General features: G+C 40.4%; 1 protein-coding gene across 1 annotated transcript in view; it reads left to right on the forward strand.

The window, feature by feature from the left end:
- Positions 1 to 21,836, forward strand: part of PCSK5 (proprotein convertase subtilisin/kexin type 5) — a 456,450-nt gene that overhangs the window by 369,246 nt on the left and 65,368 nt on the right. The window lies entirely within an intron of this gene.

Genomic DNA, 21,836 nt, shown 5'->3' on the forward strand with positions numbered 1-21,836 from the left:
AATGAGTAATGGTGGGAGAGAAATAAACTCAAGCAAAGAAATACATAATTACTCTAACTCACTCTGTATATGAAACACAAAAGCCTTTCAGAAGTTTGGGAATTTTCCTTTGCAAAAATGATTCTACTGCTTGGAGCCCAAGACAATCTTTTGAGAGGAAAGCAACATGGAGTCAGTAGAGTTTAAAATCCCCATCATACAATGAAAATCACTAGCCAGTCTTCCGTATAATTCTCTAGGTCAAATTATTGCCTTCTCCTTTCTCCCCATGCACACCTGGCTCTCCTGTGGAACAGTGTGTATCACACAGCACCATTGGATTGGACGTAAAATGAAAAATCGGGAGGCCACTAAACTCTAAGAATGTATCTTAATGTAAATTTAGGCAACATATTGACATAATTGGCACTTGGTTTTATGGATCTTTGAAAGGAAACCCAACCTAAATTAAAGATGGATGGGATAATCTCTCTTCATAGAGTTTCCATGAAACCCTGTGACTGGTTGACTCATGCTTCTAAAGCTTTAATGTGCACACACATCAAAGGGGGATTTGTTAAAATGCAGATTCTGATTCAGGGGTCTAGAGTGGGGCCTAAGAATTTGCATTTCTAACAAGTTGCCAGTGAAGCCCATGTTTCATAAAGTACTCATGAAGTTGCAGGGGGTTAGACTGTGCCAGGATTAAGTAGACTTTTCATTGGCCTTACCTAATAGATTCCCTTAATTCTTAAATATTATACATGAGTGATAATTTATCTGATGACCATCACCATCTCTGTCTGCCTTCAGTGGAAAGACGTATTATCTATAATATATGTAACTACAAAACAGAGTTTTGAGGAACTGAAATACCATTCCCCCATTACCTTCCACTCTACAATGGAGCATATATTATTGGAAAATAAAATATAATAATAAGTCCCACTTAAGAAGGGGGTAGCACTTAGAGTCAGAGATTTAAGGATAAAATACTCATTTTCTGGGAAACAAAAATAGATCTAAACTAAGTAATAAAATTATTAAAATCTAAAAGATGAGAAAATTCCAGTGTTTCTTGTGAAGAGATGGGATGTAGTCTTTCTTGCAGGGAGCAATGATAAATGTTTTTGACTACCTTGATTTCAATTTTTTGTCCATTTCAGACCATATTTGCCCATTGGTTTGCCCATTTTACCTGCTAAATTTTGTGGTCTCTTTTTATACCTTTGCTGTCGTGTGTTATGTGTCCATGCCAACATCTTTATGCATCATGGAGGGGGGGTGTGTGTATGTATGTGTGTGTGTATGTGTCTGTCTGTCTGTAAAATCTCAAACCTATGATTTTGGCTCTCAGGTTTAAGGAGGTGGATGAATGTGTGTGGACTCATTTAGGATCAGTGAGAATCTTGGCATGGGGGTGGAACAGTAACAACCATGATCTGTACTGCACCCACCCTTCTCTTAGGTGATTCAGCTAAAGATGAGACTGAGATGACTCCCCTGGATGATGAATTCCATAGCAGACCCCAGAAATCTGGGGACTCAAAATCCAAAAGAATCAGTTTTCAAAAAAAGAGATAAATTCGAAAGTTTGATTCACTTTACAAAGTGCTACTAAAATACTTCATTCCCTCCTTTAAGAGACTTCAGTTATCTACTATGTGCAGAGTGCTGGCCTTGGCAGTGGGAATTCAAAGGTGATATGACTGTGATTCTGCTGTGAGGCCCTCTCTGGCTGCCATAAGTGACACACCTGGAACCAAATCTTTTACAAGTCAAGCTGCCAGAGTAGAGAGATGTATACAGTGTAGTAGGATTGCAGGAGAGGGTGACATAGAACATTCTGCTAATTTCTAATTTGAAATTTGAAAATTTCTCTTAATTTATTAACTCTCTATATGTTGAACCTTGTTTATTTTTGTATTGTCTTAGCTGAAATCAATTATCATCTTATCTCTGAAGCTTTTGTTAATCTTCCAATAGAATTAACTCTTTTTTCTTGTTTCCCCTGGTTTGTAGGCCAATGATAATACTTTTTACTGCTGACTTATGTAATATTTGGTGTGTACACATCTTTCTGCCTAGAGAGTAAACTACTTCAGAACAAACTCTGTGACATATACACTGCTCCCACAAGAACTAGCAGCATGTCTAGGGTATAATAAAAGCACAATAAATGTGTAAACATTTGTTGAATTGAATTTGAGGGTTGCCCAAATTCAAAGCAGGGATGCATGTCTCAGGATACACATGGATTTAGATACGTTTTCTCTAGTCAGACTGTGTCTATGGGCCTTTTATCAGGCTGAAAACACACAGATAGCATTTTACATAATATCATTTTATTCTAAGAGGATTTGATGCCAAATTCTTTGTCTTTGTAACCAATATCTTAAATGGAAATTTCAACTAAGATAAATCTAAGTGTTCTAAATTACATTTCTTCATTAATTGAGAGGATAAGCAAATAGAGTCATTTTGACACTTGACACTTGACTATAACCTAAGATTTGGGGCCCATACCTACGTCAGCATTGACTTGACTTAATGACTGATTTTAATCAAATTGAGTAAGATCTCTTTACTTCCTTACCATATCGATAAAATAGAGAGATTAATGTGCCTTTATCTTGGCTCAGAAATGGGTGATGAAAACTGATTAATATTTGCATACTTACTAAAACAGCAATAGTCCCTACTCTTGGGGGAAAATATACACAAATTTGAAAATTTTTAAGTTACTGAAAGAAAAAAAAAGCCATTTGAATTAAGTGCCACACCGGTCAGAATGGCCATCATCAAAAAATCTACAAACAATAAACGCTGGAGAGGGTGTGGAGAAAAGGGAACCCTCTTGCACTGTTGGTGGGAATGTAAATTGATACAGCCACCATGGAGAACAGTATGCAGGTTCCTTAAAAAACTAAAAATAGAACTATCATATGACCCAGCAATCCCACTACTGGGCATATACCCTGAGAAAACCATCATTCAAAATGAGTCATGTACCACAATGTTCATTGCAGCTCTATTTACAATAGCCAGAACATGGAAGCAACCTAAATGTCCATCGACAGATGAATGGATAAAGAGGATGTGGCACATGTATACAATGGAATATTACTCAACCATAAAAAGAAACGAAATTGAGTTATTTGTAGTGAGGTGGATGGACCTAGAGTCTGTCATACAGACTGAAGTAAGTCAGAAAGAGAAAAACAAATACCGTATGCTAACACATATATATGGAATCTAAAACAAACAAACAAACAAACAAACAAAGGTCATGAAGAACCTAGGGGTAAGACAGGAATAAAGACACAGACCTCCTAGCAAATGGACTTGAGGATATGGGGAGGGGGAAGGGTAGGCTGAGACAAAGTGAGAGAGTGGCATGGACATATATATACTACCAAACGTAAAATAGCTAGTGGGAAGCAGCTGCATAGCACAGGGAGATCAGCTCGATGCTTTGTGACCACCTAGAGGGGTGGGATAGGGAGGGTGGGAGGGAAGGAGACGCAAGAGGGAAGAGATATGGGGACATATGTATATGTATAACTGATTCACTTTGTTATAAAGCAGAAACTAACACACCATTGTAAAGCAATTATACTCCAATAAAGATGTTAAAAAATAAATAAATATAAATTAATTAATTAATTAAGTGACAGTTAAGGGGATAAATATATGTACCAAGTGAATTTAGCAAAGGGAGGAAGCCCTGGACACTGAAGTGATTAAGGAAGGCTTCCAAGAAAATGGGACTTGAGATGAGCCTTAGAGTTTCCATGGAATTTAGACAGATAAGAGAGCAGGGCTGCACTATGGAGGGGCTTTTGTCCTGGACAATCGCAGAAAAAAAGGTTTGGAGGGAAGGATTTCTGCCATGGATTTTAGGACACTAATTTTGCAGAAGGAATATAATACTGCAAATACAAGGGAATAGGCAATCACTTTAGAGTGACTGACCATCATACCTTGAATTCTGGACTCATGAGTTTGTGCCTAAAAGGGAATAACTGAAGGTTCTTATAGGAAAAAAAAAGAGAATTTTTTGAAGAGGTGTTTTAAAAAGATTAATTTTGTAACGCCAATAACTGTGTTGAGGGTAGTTGAAAGGGAGTGAGGTTGCAGGCAGAGAAACCAGCTAGATGACTATTTCAGAATTCTGGGTATGAAGGAACAGGAGCCTGATCTAAGGTAAGAGCCAGGAAATTATGAAGAAAGAGATAGGTTTTAAAAATCACATGAAACGGACTTCCCTGGTGGCTCAGTGGTTAAGAATCCGCCTGCCAATGCAAGGAACACGGGTTCAAGCCCTGGTCTGGGAAGATTCCACAGGCCGCGGAGCAACTAAGCCCATGCACCACAACTACTGAGCCTGCGCTCTAGAGTCACAACTCCTAAAGCCCTCACGCCTAGAGCCCGTGCTCCGCAACAAGAGAAGCCCCTGCAATGAGAAGCCCGCACACCACAACGAAGAGTAGCCCCCACTCGCCGCAACTAGAGAAAGCCCGCACGCAGCAATGAAGACCCAATGCAGCCAAAAATAAATTAATTAATTAATTTTTAAAAAAAAAGAATTTAAAAAATCACATGAAACAAATGACCCTATGCATAAGAAAAGATGCTTAGCTTTGTTCGTTATATGGGAAATGCAAATTAAAACAACCGTAACATACCATGTCTCACCTATTAGACTGGCAATATTTCAAAAGCTTACAAACACTGTACAGGCAAGGCTGTAAGAAAGCCCTCTTAACCGTAATTGATGGAAGACAAAATGGTATGACCACTGCTGAAAGAAAGTTGGCGATATACAACACAATTGCATACGCATCTATGCTTCGACCCTGCAATACCCCTTCTAGGAATTTACCCTGAGGATGTGCACCCACAAACTCAAAACAGCATATTCACAATGTTATTCATTGTGGCATTATTTGTGGTGTAAACTATTTTAAACAGCCTAAATGCCTTCTCGTGGAAGAAACTCATTGAATCAACTGAAGGACACATACATAATGGAGTACTATGCAGCCATAAAAGAGCAAAGGTCTATATGAACTGATGGTGGTTTTACAATACACTGTTAAGTAGAAGGCAAGGTGCCAAAAAATGTACATAGTATGCTACCTTTTTGGTAAGAATAGATGGTGAAATAAAACATATGTGTATATATATATATTATACACACACACATATACATTTTTTACTTATTTTTAAATAAGAAACACAGAAAAGATACATCAGAAACTAATGAAAATGCTTACCTACAGGGAAAAGTGTAAAAGGAATGGGAGTGAGCCTTCTCTAGGTATACCTTTTTACACAGTTTTGATTTGAACCATGTAAGTGGGTTCATAACATATTCATAACAAATGACATAGTAATTAGTGTGAATGGGCTCCCACTGGCCAATCTGGGACAATTTGAGTGTCAAAAAAAAAGATGATAAAGATTACAATTCAATTAATAAAAATAATCTATGCATCAAAAATGATATTTAAAGAAGAGAGGAAGGAAGCATGGGAAAATAGAATAAGGGAGAAAGCTCTTTACAGTAAGATTTCACCTGTTATATATGCAAGGGAATAATTAGAGTATCATCATTTTACATACCCTAGTTTATTGATTCAAGGCAGAACTATGAGTGGATGCTAAAATCTTTAGGTGGAAAATTGTTCAGGAACACGATAATCACACAGACTCAAAGTACTTCCATAATTACTAGTTAACTACAATAGAGGGATGTGCTGCTTACCAACTTAACCAAGTTATTACACTTAACATTACCACCATTAGTTCCATACAACATAACATCATGTGTTTCCTGATGCGATATATTAACAATGTCACCTAGGAACGTCAACGAAAGTGTCTAGACCAATGACTTTCAACTGGAGGTGACTGTGACTCCAGGGGACATTTGTCAATGTTTTGAGACATTTTTGATTGTCATGGCTGGGGAGTTTAGGGATGAAATGTCATGATGTCCACAACTTATTTTCAAATGGTTCAGAGGAATAAAAGGATTGAGGTAAAGCATATAAAGTTGTTCACTGTGCTATTTCAGGCTTTCTGTAGATTTGAAAAAAAAAACTCTTTAAATTGGAGAGAAAAAAGCACTTCATGCTGGGTCAGCTGAGAGGTCCTAGAAGCAACACCCCAGTAGCAATAACCACACCTAGTGCCCAGATCTAGATTCTTAACACCATCCTCCAATAAAAGATACCAAGGCTCCTTGGAAAATTGGCTGATTCTAGGACTGGGGCAGGAAATATACCAGATGAGCTGTAGCATTGTGTAGTGACAGAAGGCAAGAGAGCACTCAAAGGAAAAAACCCCACAATGATGGGGGTACAGCAAAGGGACATAGGAGACAACTGAAAGAGCTCCCAATAGCCAAAACAGGAACAATTTGAGCAATAATATAAATAAAATAGTATTAGCTTATAACTCAAAGTATAAAATAAGAATCTATGAGTTCATAAGATAAAAATAAATAAATGGTTGAGTAAATAAGTAAATCGGGCAGAGGAGACAAATCTTCAGTGCAAAACATTGCAAATAACTTATCTAGCACTCCTCCCTCCAGAAAGTGAGCATAGCTCCCTACTCCTCAAGTGTAGGTTGCACGTAGTGACTTCCTTCCAAGAGGACAGTATGAAAGGGGGGAAGGGGAAGAGCCTCACAGTGGAGAAACCTGAGAAGCACTAGCTCATCCAAGTGATCAAGGTCAACGTCAGCTGCTCCATATCAGATTTTTTTAAAATAAATTTATTTCTTTTATTTATTTATTTTTGGCTGTGTTGGGTCTTCGTTGCTTCAAGGCGGCTTTCTCTAGTTGTGGCGAGCGGAAGCTACTCTTCATTGTGGTGCACGGGCTTCTCACTGTTGTGGCTTCTCTTGTTGCGGAGCACAGGCTCTAGGCGTGCGGGCTTCAGTAGTTGTGGCACATGTGTTCAGTAGTTGTGGCTCGCAGGCTCTAGAGCGCAGGCTCAGTAGTTGTGGCGCACGGGCTTAGTTGCTCCGCGGCATGTGGGATCTTCCCAGACCAGGGCTCGAACCCGCGTCCCCTGCATTGGCAGGTGGATTCTTAACCACTGCACTACAGGGAAGTCTGCTATATCAGATGAATGGGCAGGTACACTTGATGTAAAAGGAGCAGAATGGCATTTTGCCTCTGCAGTCTTCCACTCCAAAACCCATAACCCCAGTCTAATCATGAGAAAAACATCTACATTTCAATAGAGGGCTATTTCATAAAATACCTGATTAGTACTCCTCAACACCGTTAAGGCTGTCAAAAAAGTAAAGCCTGAGAAACTGTCATAGTCAAGGGGAACCTAAGGAAACCTGACTGCTAAATGTAGTATGGTAACCTAGGTGGGATCCTGGGTCAGAAAAAAAGACAATAGGTAAAAACTAGGGAAATCTGAGGACATTATGGAGTTCAGTTAATAATAATTTCATCATCATTATCATCAAGGGCATGAGGGAACTATCTGGGGTGTTGGGAGTGTCCTGTATCTTGATTGTCAGGGGTGATTACATGACTGCATGTTTATTTGTCAAAATTCATAGAACTGTACACCTAAAAAGGGTAAATGTTACACTATGAAAATTATATTTCAATAAGTCTGATTTAAAAAGTAAAGTATAGGGCTTCCCTGGTGGCACAGTGGTTGAGAGTCCGCCTGCCGATGCAGGGGACACGGGTTCATGCCCCGGGTCTGGGAAGATCCCACATGCCGCGGAGCAGCTGGGCCCGTGAGCCTGCGAGTCCGGAGCCTGTGCTCCACAACCGGAGAGGCCACAACAGTGAGAGGCCCGCGTACCACAGAAAAAAAAAAAAAGTAAAGTATAACGTTATCAGTGCCCCTCTTTCCTATCTCTACATAGTAAAACCATAACAGTAACCTAATTGCCAGCATTTGTTCAACACTTACTCATGTTCTATATGTGTATTACCTCACTTAACTCTAAGAAGTAAATGTAATATTGCTCTCATTTTTCGGATGAAGAAATTAAGCTCAAAACAGTTAAGCAACTTACATAAGATAACAGGGCTGGTAACCATTAGGACTTGGACTTGATTCTAGATAGCTCAAGATCAAAACCCATGTGTTTTACAACCATTCTATCCATACCACCTAGTGTTCTTCCCTTCTGATTCTACAGAAAAGATTATTATGCTTTATGGAATAATAAAAAGATAAAAGAAAAATTTATATCTGCCCCTTTCCTCAGTTCTACACACAATAGCTATTACACTTTGTTTAGCTACAACTGTAAGCCCAGATGCCATAACTAAATTTACCAAATAGTGAAAGTGTTCATAATAGTCATGCAAATTGACTTGGGATCACAGCTCACCTGAAACTGTCAGCCTTTAGGACCTGCATCTGGAATGTTCTGAGATGGAGCAAAGCAGATAGGAGAATCCTTGCAGCAGAAGGACTAAGGGAAGGTGGGCTTCTTTTCATTTAGCCCTGGATTCCTCTCTGCCACTTTACCTGCCTTCAGTTTCATTCACTTTCACAGGAACTCTTTTACTTTCTGGAAAGTGGGTTCCATCATAAGGGTATGATTGGCAAGAGACACCCCTCTCTTCTTGTGAATATGAAGTGAGCTCTCTCCACCCTGACCCATGTTAGATTCAAGCTTCAGATCCAGGAATTAGAGAACCAACTTCACTTCCTTCTGCTCCTCTATTTTCTATTAAGGAGTGAGACCTCGGTCATAGAGGAAACGATATCAAGACATGTGAGACATGAATTTCATGGTTTAGTTTTCCAATGGAGCAGACATACAGGGTTTTTCAAATGAAATATGGTAGCCACAGATCACTACTTTACTTTTACCTAGATCTTCCTTTGGATCTTTTCCATAAAATTTCTGGGGGAACAAGAACAGTGTCAAACAGTTTTGGTGCCTTCCAAATCAAAGGCATTGCAGAATAAAATGTATACTAGCGGGCTTCCCTGGTGGCGCAGTGGTTGAGAGTCCGCCTGCCGATGCAGGGGACACGGGTTCGTGCCCCGGTCTGGGAGGATCCCACATGCCGCAGAGCAGCTGGGCCCGTGAGCCATGGCCGCTGAGCCTGAGTGTCCGGAGCAGCAACGGGAGAGGCCACAACAGTGAGAGGCCTGCATACAGCAAAAAAAAAAAAAAAAAAAAAAAAAAATGTATACTAGCCTGGTGTCTCCTTTAAATTGGAAAGAAGTTGCTGATTGTAAAAATGAAACTCAACGTTCATAAAGGACCTTGCAGTGACTGATTGCATTACTCACTGTCCAGCCAACCTTAGGACAGGACCCAGGTGGCTCGCTACCATCATTTCCATGGACAGATGAGGAAGGACAGTTCGAGAGGACTCTTTTCTTTAAAAGGCCAAACACAAGCCATGTTCAGAGGAAGGGTTGGAATCTAAATGCACTGTCACCAGTTTGCTGAAGAAAAGAGAAACGAGCAAGCTCTATTAGACAGTGGGGACAGTGCTGTCTTGAAAACAAAAACATATTTTTCATTTATTAGAGCCTCCCTCTCCCCTCATTTTCTAAGTGATATCTCATTTCAAAGGTGGTGGGTTAGAAGAAAAGAAACCTTAAGAAAAGAGTACCCACAGTTAGAAGAATTTGCAGAAGTTTTGCACTTTCATGGTTCCTTATTCATCCTGGCTTTCTTGATTAATTTATTTAGCAAATATTTATTGCACACTTTTGTGCTTTCTGCTTTCCCATTATTATTCCACAAATACCAGGACTGTGTAACCTAATATTTATTGAGCATCATCATTCACCAGGCACTGTGCTAAGCACTTACATAGATGATGTATTTTCACGTCTATAATCCAGTGATTTTTACAGCTGGAGAAACTGAGGATTAAAGAAGTGTTGAAACTTGATCAATTTTATGCATATGAGAAGTGACAGAGGAATTCAGCTGAAAGTTTCAAGCAATCCTGTGCATTAACTTTGTTTACTTTTCTCACAGAGGAAGTAGTTTGTCCCAAGTATGCACTATGATGGGCAAGGTTGTGCTATGATAACAGATTATCCCCAAATCTCAAGAACTTAAGACAACAAAGGTTTATTTTACATCTCCATCATGGGCCAGCTGAGAACTCTGCTCTGCATGGTCCTCAGTCCAGGACCCAGGTTGATGGAGCAGCCATTAATTACCTTGTCATGGCAGAAGCAAAGTACACTGGCTTTTAAAGCTTCCCCCAGGATTGACACTTGTAACTCCCGCTCTCATATTTTTTGGCCAAAGCAAATCATATGGTTCTGCCTAAGACTGCAGACTGGGGAGATGCAATCTTGTCACGTGCTCGCAAAAGGGAAAGAAACTAATATTGTGAACATCCTAAAGACATTCTCACGTGATGACTAAGACTGTTACATGCTGAGGTCTCACCTCATATGTTTGCACGTGAAATAGCCCCAAACACGTGCCCAGTCTGTGTCACTGATTTCTCTCTTCTACCACTCTGAATCTTACCCAAGATAATTGCCCGCTATCTACCTTGGCAGTGTCTGACTTTCTCCTTCTCTCAAAAAAACTCTTCTGAAGAAGCTGCTATATTTTTTCAACTGATGGAGTTTCCCAAAGTATCCTGCTATCTCACTTCTCTGATCCCTTAGCAACAGAAGAGTCAAAGAGGACCAGTGATAAATGACATGATAGGTAAACTGTCAACTGAAAGGACCTTGCTCTTTCTTTACCCTGTTCTTTCAAACCCCTATTATGAGAATAATAACATGCTGGTATCTCTTGCCTTTATCTGCTGCTCAAGAAATGTGCCCATATGAGACCAGTCTTAGGAATTTGGACAACTTTCTCTCCATTTCTTAGAGTTTAGTTCAAGAAATATTTATTGGGCATCCATATCAGGCTAAGCACGGGGATACACAGGTGAACAAACATGCTCTTTGCTCTCAAAGGGAGAGAGAAATGGAAAGCTTGGTAATTCTCGGCCCTGGGTACACCTGAAAATCACCTGGGGAGATAGAAAAATGCAGTGCTGAGACCCACTTCCAAGGTTTTTGATTTAATTGGTCTGGGGTAAGGCTCAGGCATCAGTATTTTTTCAAAACTCTTGGACTGATTCTAATGTGCAATCAGAGTTGATTTAAGATGGGTATATAAACAGATAACTTCAACATCGTATTTAAAACACTGTTGAGGATGAAGCTGAAGCAGAAGCAGATACATTATATCATAATAACTACAACTTACTGTCCATTCCATATGAGGTGATCACCTAGGTAGGCACTTTACAAACACGATCTCTACTCCCCAATACAATCCTCTCTGTTCAAAATCCTTATCCCCATTTCATAGATGAGAAAACCAAGGCCCAGAGAGTTTGCAACTTGCCCAAAGTCATATAACTAGCAAGTTTCCGAGCTAAATTTAAACTTAGGACTCTCTGGCTCCAAAACAACAGAACATCCAAATATTTGGTCTTTTTCCAGAGTAGACTGCACTCAGTCACCATTTTCCTAGAGAATGTAAATGAAAGTCGTGTAAGTCAACCTGCCATATTTGTTTCCCTCTTGGTTATATTCTTATGCTACTTAGTTGTGTTTCCTGAAGTTTCCCTCTGCTCCTCCTACATTCAAGTTCACATTCTTATGGTGATGGGGGAGAAGAAATAGTGGGAAGGTAGCCTAAGTTCAATGCTAAAGCAACTAGCTCATCATCTTGGCTCTTCATGCTATTTTCCCCCAGAGCCAGGTATCATGAAAGTTCCTCTACTAGCTGTGTAAATGACCTGCGAAGTCGAGCTGAAAGCCAAGGCTGTCTGAATCACGTGTGCTTGCAGAAAGAGAGCTGAGCCAATTACTTCCAAAACAAACCTAGTTAAACAAAAGCGCAGAGTGTAGTTGAGCCCAATGCACAGGGTGGAGGGGTTCAGAAGACCAGCTGCCATTCCTGAAAGCATCACGGTGCCTGCAACATTAAACTGCCAGTGATTAGGGGCAAGGGACACTTAGGCTGGTGGGATGGATTTCACCTCTACAGAACTCTCTACAAACCAACAAGAATATCTCTTTTGCATTTTGAGGAGTAACAAGCTGGAAAAAATGTTGCCAAATTACTTTTTTTTTCAGTGAAATATTGGTGATATTTCTGAAATCCTTCAGCTTATGTCTGTCCATTCATTTGAAAACAAAAATAAAAGTGAGACCAGTGGTAGTAACTGGAACCCTGGATGGTTAGGTCTCAGCTTCATTTTGTGGGATTGTGGAAAATGGAGTCTGAAATCTTAGTATCTATCTCCATCCATCCCCTACCACAATGAAAATCTTTGGGCAAGTCCCATATACTTTTCATTTCTTACTTGCATCCTGTTTTGTAAAGGAAAACATCATAAGTTACCTTCTTTTTACCTCCTAATATGGCCCTAGAGATTATAATGAAAACTAGAAAAATGATCATATCTTGGGCTCCCTGAGGGAGTGAAACCAAGAGCCTCTATTATTAATATCAAAATAAAATATAATTTGCTTTCTCTCCATTTCCACCCTTTTTCTTTCCTGTCCTATCTGCCATCATCAAGAGGCCTGCTGATATACCTGAGGCCACACTTCTAAATTGGGTGCCATTGTGTCATAAGCACTTAGCGTAGTACTTGTCACCCGGTAGGCGCTCAGTAAATATCTGTGACTTTTGTGCCTTCTCTGAGCCGTCCTTATCTCACCCCCAGAGCTCCATCTCCCTGCACCACTGCCACATTGCCTTTTCACAGTCCTTTACCAGATGGTAGGAAGAGCTTCAAGCTCCACTGGCAGATGAGAAAAAAAATTGATTTAAGTCACACAGCAGACACCAGAATTGAGAGCAGACACCAGAATCGAGAGAAGCTGAGTGTGGGTGAGGCGGGAGCATCTGCATGTTGATACCCAGCTGCTCAACAGGCAGATCTCCAGCTAAGACTCAGGCCAACAATGAGTGTCAGTAAATTGCCTCTGTACCTCTTGAGTCTGAAATTCCAGCCTTCCAACAGTCAACAGGAGGGTAATTTGGTAGCAGTCCAGACTCGTCCTTTCCATGAAGTCTCCCTGCAACTCCCACCAGAAAACCTTGGCTGCAGGCCGACCCACAGCCTCAGTTCAGCTTCCAGCACAGTGGGCCAGTCCAGGGCACAAGAAGCAAAATGGGGACCAAATGGCACAGCAAGCTGGAGACAGCTGAGGGCACAGGGACAGGGTCCCTCATTTCCCACCCCTTGGCCAAGTACCCAAAGTTGAAGTACTGGAAGGCAGGGGATGGCCATGCCAACAACTCTCAACATTAGTCATGCCCTCACTGGTGATGTTACTGGGTCAGTCGAAACTTTTTTCCTTCCAACGGTGCCTATGGCCATCTGTAGCTGCCTTTTCTTTTTTTTTTTTTTTCCAGATCTTTTCCATAAAAACAGTGTGTTCTGACTGTCTATAAAACTATCCACCCCTAGGTGAGACAAGTAGATAAATGTTTTGTGTGAGCCAGGCAAGCAACCCAGGGGTGTCTACCTCCCAGCCCCTTGTTCCACGTCCACCAGGGAGCGGGAGGCCCATGATAGCACTGAGAGAGGAGCATTTATGCCTGAGAAATTCCCATTTAATCAGCTCACCAGGATCAGAGCAAAGCCGAGGACAAACATGGCATTAACTCCAGAGGGCTAACATGTGTAATCTAATCTGGAGATGCAAAGGGTGGGATCCTAAAGTAGAAAAGTTTCTCAATCTCTCCAACCTCTAATTTGGACCAGAAAGAGCTGACAACTTGATTTATCATCACAAAGGAACTTTATGCCCTAAAATAATTGCTAGAAACCTGGATGTTCCACTAGAAAAATAAATCAACCTAAAATTGTAGTCTCCATATTACTGTGTCCCCAGCATTTCAGGGATGACATCGAGCCTTTGGGTGAGGTCTGGAGGTGAGTGTGGAAAGAGAAAGGAGGTTGTTTTGCAGGGGTGTTTATTGGAAAGCCTACTACAATCATGCTAGCTGCCCAAACCGATTGTAAAACTGCAGATTTATTATGTTTAGCAGAAATGCAGTCTGTACATCTGAAATATTATCCAAATGACCCGGCTTCAACTTAGAAATCTTCTATGAATTGAAACAAGTGAATTAGAAAGGCTCTTGCCTTTAGCACTGAAGGGTCTGTGAGAGGGGAGACAACATTTATAGTAGTGATAAAATACTATATTTAAGGCTATAAAAATTTGACATACAAGGTCTCAGTTCAGAAGTAAATTTGTTTTATGTGCTCGGCAAAAGAGCAACCGAAAAGTTTTACAAATGGGAAGTTTGACCTACTGAGACTTCAAAACATAAAATATGTCAATTATTCCTGGGGACTGGGTATAGTAATTACCCCTTTGAATGTTAAAAAATGCAATATCAGAAGCATGAAGTCAGTAACTGCTTACCTTGACCATGGCACGCATGGCTAATGACAGTTACCCAGAGCCACTGTCCAACTGTCACATTATGTGCCCAAGTGTGCATTAATGGGATGGACCACTTGGGAACTTAGCAAGAAACTGGGGGAAAGCAATGGAACCCTGTCCAATGAACAGATACCTCATCTGGCAGGGCATTATGCTTTGGTCTGCCTAGAAGCCAGCAATCCTGTACTTGGGATTCTATGCCTGGTTCAAGCTAGAACTAGTAGAAAATGCTGGACAACTGACAGATGTGCATTGTAATCCAAAGAGCCTTACTAATTTTAGCCTTCTCCATGTCTCTGACCTCATCACCTACCCCTCTCTCTTCATCCTTACTCTCAGCTACACTTGGGGATCCTTGTCAAGATTGCTTCTAGCCCATTCTTGCTCCCAGGCCCTACCCTAGCTGTTGTTTCCTCCACCTGGAGTACTCTTCTCGAGATATGAACCCAGCTGGCTCCTTCCTGCCATCACATCTTAGTTTAAACATCACCTCTAAGAGGCTTCCCTGCAGCACCCAATCTAAAGAAGTCAGCCCGTCTCTGTTTCTGTCTCTGTCCCTACCTCTCTCTCTCTAACTTTCTCCTCCCCCGACCCCTCACCTCCACTGTCACTCCACACTAACACAAACACACAGCAATCGCCTATTTTAATGCTGCCAGATCTCGTGCAATTATCTGATATTTTAATATTTTTTTCCTTATTTTTTTTTGGCTGCATCGGGTCTTAGTTGTGGCACGTGGGATCTTTGTTGAGGCATGCAGGATCTTTTCATTACGGCTCGGGCTTCTCTCTAGTTGTGGCATGCAGGTTTTCTCGCTCTAGTTGTGACGCGTGGGATCTGTAATCTGTGGCACGTGGGCTTTCTCGTTGAGGCGCTCAAGCTCAGTAGTTGTGGCACGCAGGCTTACCTGCCCCACGGCATGTGGGATCCTAGTTCCCCGACCAGGGATGGAACCCGCGTGCCCTGCACTGGAAGGTGGATTCTTTACCACTGGACCACCAGGGAAGTCCCTGATATTTTAATTTTGTATTTAGTTTTAAAACTTGTTTGCTGTGCTTCTTCCTTCATTAAAACGTAACTGCCAGGCAGGCAGGGACTTTGTTCTCTTTGCTGTTGTCTCCTCAGTACCTGAATCCTGCCTACCACGTGTAGATGCTCAATACACAATTTTACAACAAATAAACAGGCAGACTCCTGACAGGTAAACCTATGGGGCAGGTTTGAAAGAGCCCTTGTGGGGAGTGAAGGAGCCAGACTCCAGCCCCAGAGCTCACTTCAGACAAGTCATTGCACACTCTTCTCTGGGCCTCACATGCTTATCTGGAAACAGAGCCTGGATGATCGGTGGCCTGCCCTCTGTTCTGTGAAGCCCTTCCCTCCCCCCACTGTCACTTCTCTCAATCTAGCCAGAGCAGCTTTGCTTTGACCTTTTTTTATGTATTTGATTTTTCATAAGTTCCCGTTTGATAAAGGATTCTGCTGCTAAAATAAACATTTTAATCCTCCAGATTAGATAAACCCTTCTGCTTGAAGTTAATCCTGGCTCAGCCTCGTTACTAGTTGTGTGATTCTGGGAAATTCATTTAACTTCTTTAAACTTCGGCATCATCATACATACTAGAGACAATTTCAGGACCTACCTCTCAGCATCGCTGGGAGTTACTCCATCCATGGTAGGCAGAATAACAGCTCCCCAAAAACGTCCATGCCCTAATCCCCGGATCCTATGAATATGTTGCCTTCCGCAGCAAAAGGGACTTCGAAGACATAATTAATGTTAAAGATTTTCAGACGGGGATGTTGTCCTAGATTATCCAGATGGGCCGAACCTAAGCACATGAGTCCTTAAAAGCAGAGAACCTTGCTAGCTACAGTCAGGAGGAGATGAAAGAGAAAGAGAAATCCCTCACTGCTGGCTTTGAAGCTAGCTGAAGGGGTCCCCGGAGCTGAGGAATATGGGTGGCCTCTACAAGCTGGATACAACCTTCCGTGATAGCCAGTAAGGAAATGGATCTCAGTCTTACACCTGCCAAAAAAGACCTGAATTCTGTCAACCACCTGAATGAGTAAGGAAACAGATTCCCCCCAAGAGCCTCCAGAAAGGCACCAGCCTTGCCACGACTCTGATTTTAGCCCAGTGAGACCCATACCGACTTCTGACCACAAAACTGTAAACTAATAAGTCTGTAATGTTTTAAGCTGCTAAATTTATGATAATTTTTTACGACATCAATAGAAAACTAACACACCATTTAAAGTACGTAATGAAGTACTCGGCACACGGTAAGAGCTCAATAAATGTTGGCATTTCTTATAAATATTATTAACAGCATAATTATTAATATTGCTTTATTATCTCAAAAATCTCTTCCTGCCTTGGTGTTGAGCTCTGAATTCTGAAACCTCTCTTCCTGCCTGTCCTGGAATAGCGTCCTTTTAGTTGTTTTAAAGGAATTGTTCACCAGCTTCAGGGGCTGAGTGTTGTGCTGGATTGAAGAGCAAGGAATTTCTTGAGATGCAAAAACAAGAGTGCAACTTAACATCACTAAAGAGGGACAGATGGTTAGATGTTGCATATTTCTGGATACGATAGCTTGAGAAGAACACCACATGACCTATGCAGTAGTTTGGCTGGGAACAATTAACCTGAATCTAACCAACAGGAAATAGCAGGCAAATGCCAAATGAGAAACATGCTATTAAAAAGGAACTTCTGCCTTTCAAAAATGTCAGTGTCACAAAAGACAAAGAAGAACCAAGGAGTTGTTCCAGATTATAGGAGACTAAAGAGACAAGATAACTAAATGCAATATGTAATTCTAGAACAGATCACCACTGGACATGATTGAGTCAACTGAAAAAAACTGGAGTATAGATTGTAGATAAATAAGTGTATTTATTAATGTTAAATTTCCTGAAGTTGATGTATATACTGTAGTTATATAAGAGAATGTACTTATTCTTAAGAAATACACACTGAAATATTTAGAGATAAGGGCCACGATGTGTGCATCTTATTTTCAATGGCTCAGGGGAGGGGAAAAAAAGAAATATATATATATATATATATATATATATATATATATACACACACACACACAAACACATGTATGTAATATATGTGTGTATTTGTAAGGTATGTATGTGTGTGTGTATTTTATACAGAGTTAAAGCAAGTGAGCAAATTATACATCAAGTGGGGCAGAATGTTAACAACAGGTAAATCTGGGTAAAGTATAAATGGTTTTATTCTTGCAACTTTTCTGCAAGTTTGAAATTACAGACATACCTTGGAGATACTGTGGGTTCAGTTCCAGACCACCACAATAAAGCAAATACCATAAAAAAGTAAATCACACAACATTTTTGGTTTCCCGATGCATGTTATGTTTACACTCTACTGTAGTCTATTAAGTGTACAATGGTATTATGTCAAAAGAAACCATGCATGTACCTTAATTTAAAAACGCATTATTACTAAAAAAGAAAATGCTCACCATCATCTGAGCTTCCAGCAAGTCATAATCATTTTGCTGGTGGAGGGTCTTGCCTCCATGCTGATGGCTGCCGACAGGTCAGGGTGATGGCTGCTGAAGGTGGGGGTGCTGAGGCAATTTTAGACAACAGTGAAGTCTGCCGCATCGAATGACTCTTCCTTTCACAAATGATTTCTCTGTAGCATGCAGTGCCGTTTGACAGCATTTTAACACAGAACTTTTTGCAAAATTGGAGTCAATCCTCCCAAACCCTGCCACTGCTTTATCAACTAAGTTTACATAATATTCTAAATCCTTTGTTGTCATTTCAACAATCTTCACAGCATCTTTACCAGGAGTAGATTCCATCTCAGGAAACCACTTTCTTTGCTCATCATTATCATTTGTCATGTTCGTTTCATCATGAGATTGCAGCAATTCAGCCACATCTTCAGGCTCTACTTCTAGTTCTAGTTTTGCTATTTACATCATACCTGCAGTTCCTTCCCCCACCGAAGTCTTGAACCCCTCAAAGTCATTCATGAGGGTTGGAATCAACTTCCAAACTCCTGTTAATGTTGATATTTTGCCCTCTTTGCATGAATCACATGTGTTCTTAATGGCATTTAGAAAGGTGACTCCTTTCCAGAATGTTTTCAATTGACTTTGCCCAGATCCATCAGGGGAATCACTATCTATAGCAGCTGTAGCCTTATGAAATGTATTAAATAATAAGACCTGAAAGTCAAAATGACTTCTTGACTGCAGTATGAATATTGTGTTAGCAGGCATGAAAATAACATTAATCTCATTGAACATCTCCATCAGAGCTCTTGGGTGACCAGGTACATTGTCTGTGAGCAGTAATAATTTGAAAGGAATCTTTTTTCTGATCAGATCTCAACAGTGGGCTTAAATTATTCAGTAAACCATGCTATAAATAGATGTGCTGTCATCCAGGCTTTGTTGTTCCATTTATAGAGCACAAGCAGAGTAGAGTTAGCAAAATTCTTAAGGGCCTTAGGATTTTCAAAGCGGTAAATGAGTATTGGCTTCAACTTTTAGTCACCAGCTGCATTAGCCCCTAACAAGAGAGTCACCCTGTCCTTTGAAGCTTTGAAGCCAGGCATTGACTTCTCCCCTCTAGCAATGAAAGTCCTAGATGGCATCTTCTTCCAATAGAAGTCTGTTTTGTCTACACTGAAAATCTCTTGTTTAGTGTAGCCACCTTCATTAGTTATCTTAATTAAAGATCTTCTGGATAACTTGCTGAAGCTTCTACATCAATCCTTGCTGCTTCACCTTGCACTTTTATGTTATGGAGGTAGCTTCTTTCCTTAAACCTAATGAACCAGCCTCTGCCAGCTTCAGACTGTTTTTCTGCAGCTTCCCCACCTCTCTTAGCCTTCCTAGAATTGAAGAGAGTTAGGGCCTTGCTCTGGATTAAGCTTTGGCTGAAGGGAATGCTGTGGCTGGTTTGCTCTTCTATTCCAACCACTCAAACTTTCTCCATATCAGCAACTAGCCTGTCTTGGTCTCTCATCATTCGTGTGTTCACTGGAGTAGCACTTTTAATTTCCTGCAAGAACTTTTCCTTTGCCTTCACAACTTCTCTAACTGTCTGGCATGAGAGGCCTAGCTTTCAGCCTATTTCAACCTTTGACCTGCCTTCCTCACTAAGCTTAATCATTTCTAGCTTTTGCCATTGTAGGAGTATTAATTGGCCTAATTTTGATATTGTATCTCAGGAAATAGGGAAGCTCAAGGAGAGGGAGAGAGAACAGGGAATGGCCAGTCAGCAGAGCAGTCAAAACACACACATTTAGCGAGTAAGTTTGCCATCTCATATGGATGTGGTTTGTGGCTCCCCAAAACAAATACAATAGTAACATCAAAGATCACCGATCACAGATCACCATAACCAAAATAATAATCGTGAAAAAGTTCAAAATAGTGTGAGAATTACCAAAATGTGACACAGAGACATGAAGTAAGTAAATGTTGTTGGAAAAATGGTACCAATAGACTTGCTCGATGCAGGGTTGTCACAACCCTTTTTTTTTTGTCACAAGCTTTTTTTTTTTTTAAACTTGATATTATTTAATAAATAATATTACATTATTTATTATTTAGAGGTGGCATTATTTAATAAATAATACTGAAATAACTACTCATATGGATTCGTACTTTAAATGGTTCACAAAAATAATTTCCAGACTATTTCCAGATATTAAACATCTAAAAGTAAAAAGCAAACTTTAAAAAAAAATTTCAAAAGAAAATAAGAACATATTTAATAACCAGAATATTGAGAATGTATTAGAAAGATAGACACAGTATGAACTGTAAGAGCAGAGTGATGCATTAAAGATTGTAAATTGTAATTTACAATTTGTAAAATGTGCAATATCTGTGAAGTGCCATAAAATGAGTGCCTGTAAAACGTTAAAAGAAAAACCACCCAAGTTTGCAGTCCTGTAAAGAGAAGGAATTGGTAGCACTTGGTTCCATTCAAGCCACATGTTTTCTTCTGATTTATAATTTCATTCGATACCTATCTTATCATGCCTGTCCATTTTCTAGGCGCTTAGAATGTATAGCTTCCAAAACTAGCATAAAGACAGAAAATTTCCTCAAACTTTTCTTAGGGTGTATTAAATGTAAGTCCTGGTCAAAGAAAACACAATTTTCAAATAATCCACTAATTTTAGATTTCAAAGTTTTTAGACCCTGAAGTGCTAGCCTAGTGCTTAGAAATATCCATACAACAGGCTAAGTAAATAAATATACGGCCTCACAAAGGTGGCACAGCTGTCAGCCAAAATGTTAGATGAATGAAGTAATTAGTCCATTGTAAAAAAGAATTACATGTGTTTACTGCAAGTAGACAGAATTATTGATAATAATGGGCCTACAGGAGTGATCATGATGGGTTGGATAAATCACAGGTGTCTCCAAATGATTCCAAATGTTTGCCTATTTAATTCTCATCACAAAATAAGCCCTTTCATCTCTGATAATGTTGGTATAGAACACTGGTGTTTGGGGAGGTGTGCTTATGGAAACTGAATGCTGTTCCCTTCTATTCACATATGAGGTTTTGAGCCTTCTGTGGTCAAGCCAGCCCCTCTTCCATCAGTGCCAAGTTTTTTTAGAAAATACTGGAGATTCCTAAAATGTATTAATGCTTTGGAAAATTGCTTTCATCACCAATAAGAAACACTCATGCACTCAGGCACCCACGTGTGCATCCATCATTTGACAGTGTCTCATTCAACAGTGTCTCAAGAACCAGGAATGAAAATAACAATGGCTCTCCTACCAGGTCGGTGGCTTCTCTCAAAGTGAAGAAAGAAACGCTGAGCATCTCATCCATGTAATTTGTGACCCTTAGAAAGACTGGTAGATGCGCTTTCGTTTAATCCCTTTGGACTGACAACATAGCCCATCTGGAGCACAAAAGCTCTAAGCCTAGAGAAAAGAGACAGCACAGATGAGCAGTTTCCATGCAGTTTCTCCATTCAGAGGTGTTAATAAGGAAAAATGCCGAATTACTATGATTACCCGTGACTTGAACATAGCTTATCACCTGCCAATATGAATGAAGGCCCCTGGAAGGCTGGGAAATGGCTGGAACAACAATGGCCTTGGAGACAGAATCTCTGTGGTGTCTGGAAGAGGAATCTCAGCTGACTGCAAGACGGTCTGCCTTATAAAATGGAGCTCTTTTCTATGTGAACCCTGCAAACTAGTCCTGGGGTGTTCCCATGCCATGGAGAAAGAAAACAGAAGAGCTTTCACGGAACAATCAGGCCCATAAAACATGAAATGAAGGGAAGACAGAGCCAGCAATTATCCCAAAGAATCATACGAGATAACCAATCGAAGATACTTCACAGTGAGGCCAAGCTCTGCTCA

The sequence above is a fragment of the Mesoplodon mirus genome (genome assembly GCF_964341445.2).
Source record: "Mesoplodon mirus genome assembly, chromosome: 1".
In the NCBI taxonomy this organism is placed as follows: Eukaryota; Metazoa; Chordata; class Mammalia; order Artiodactyla; family Ziphiidae; genus Mesoplodon; species Mesoplodon mirus.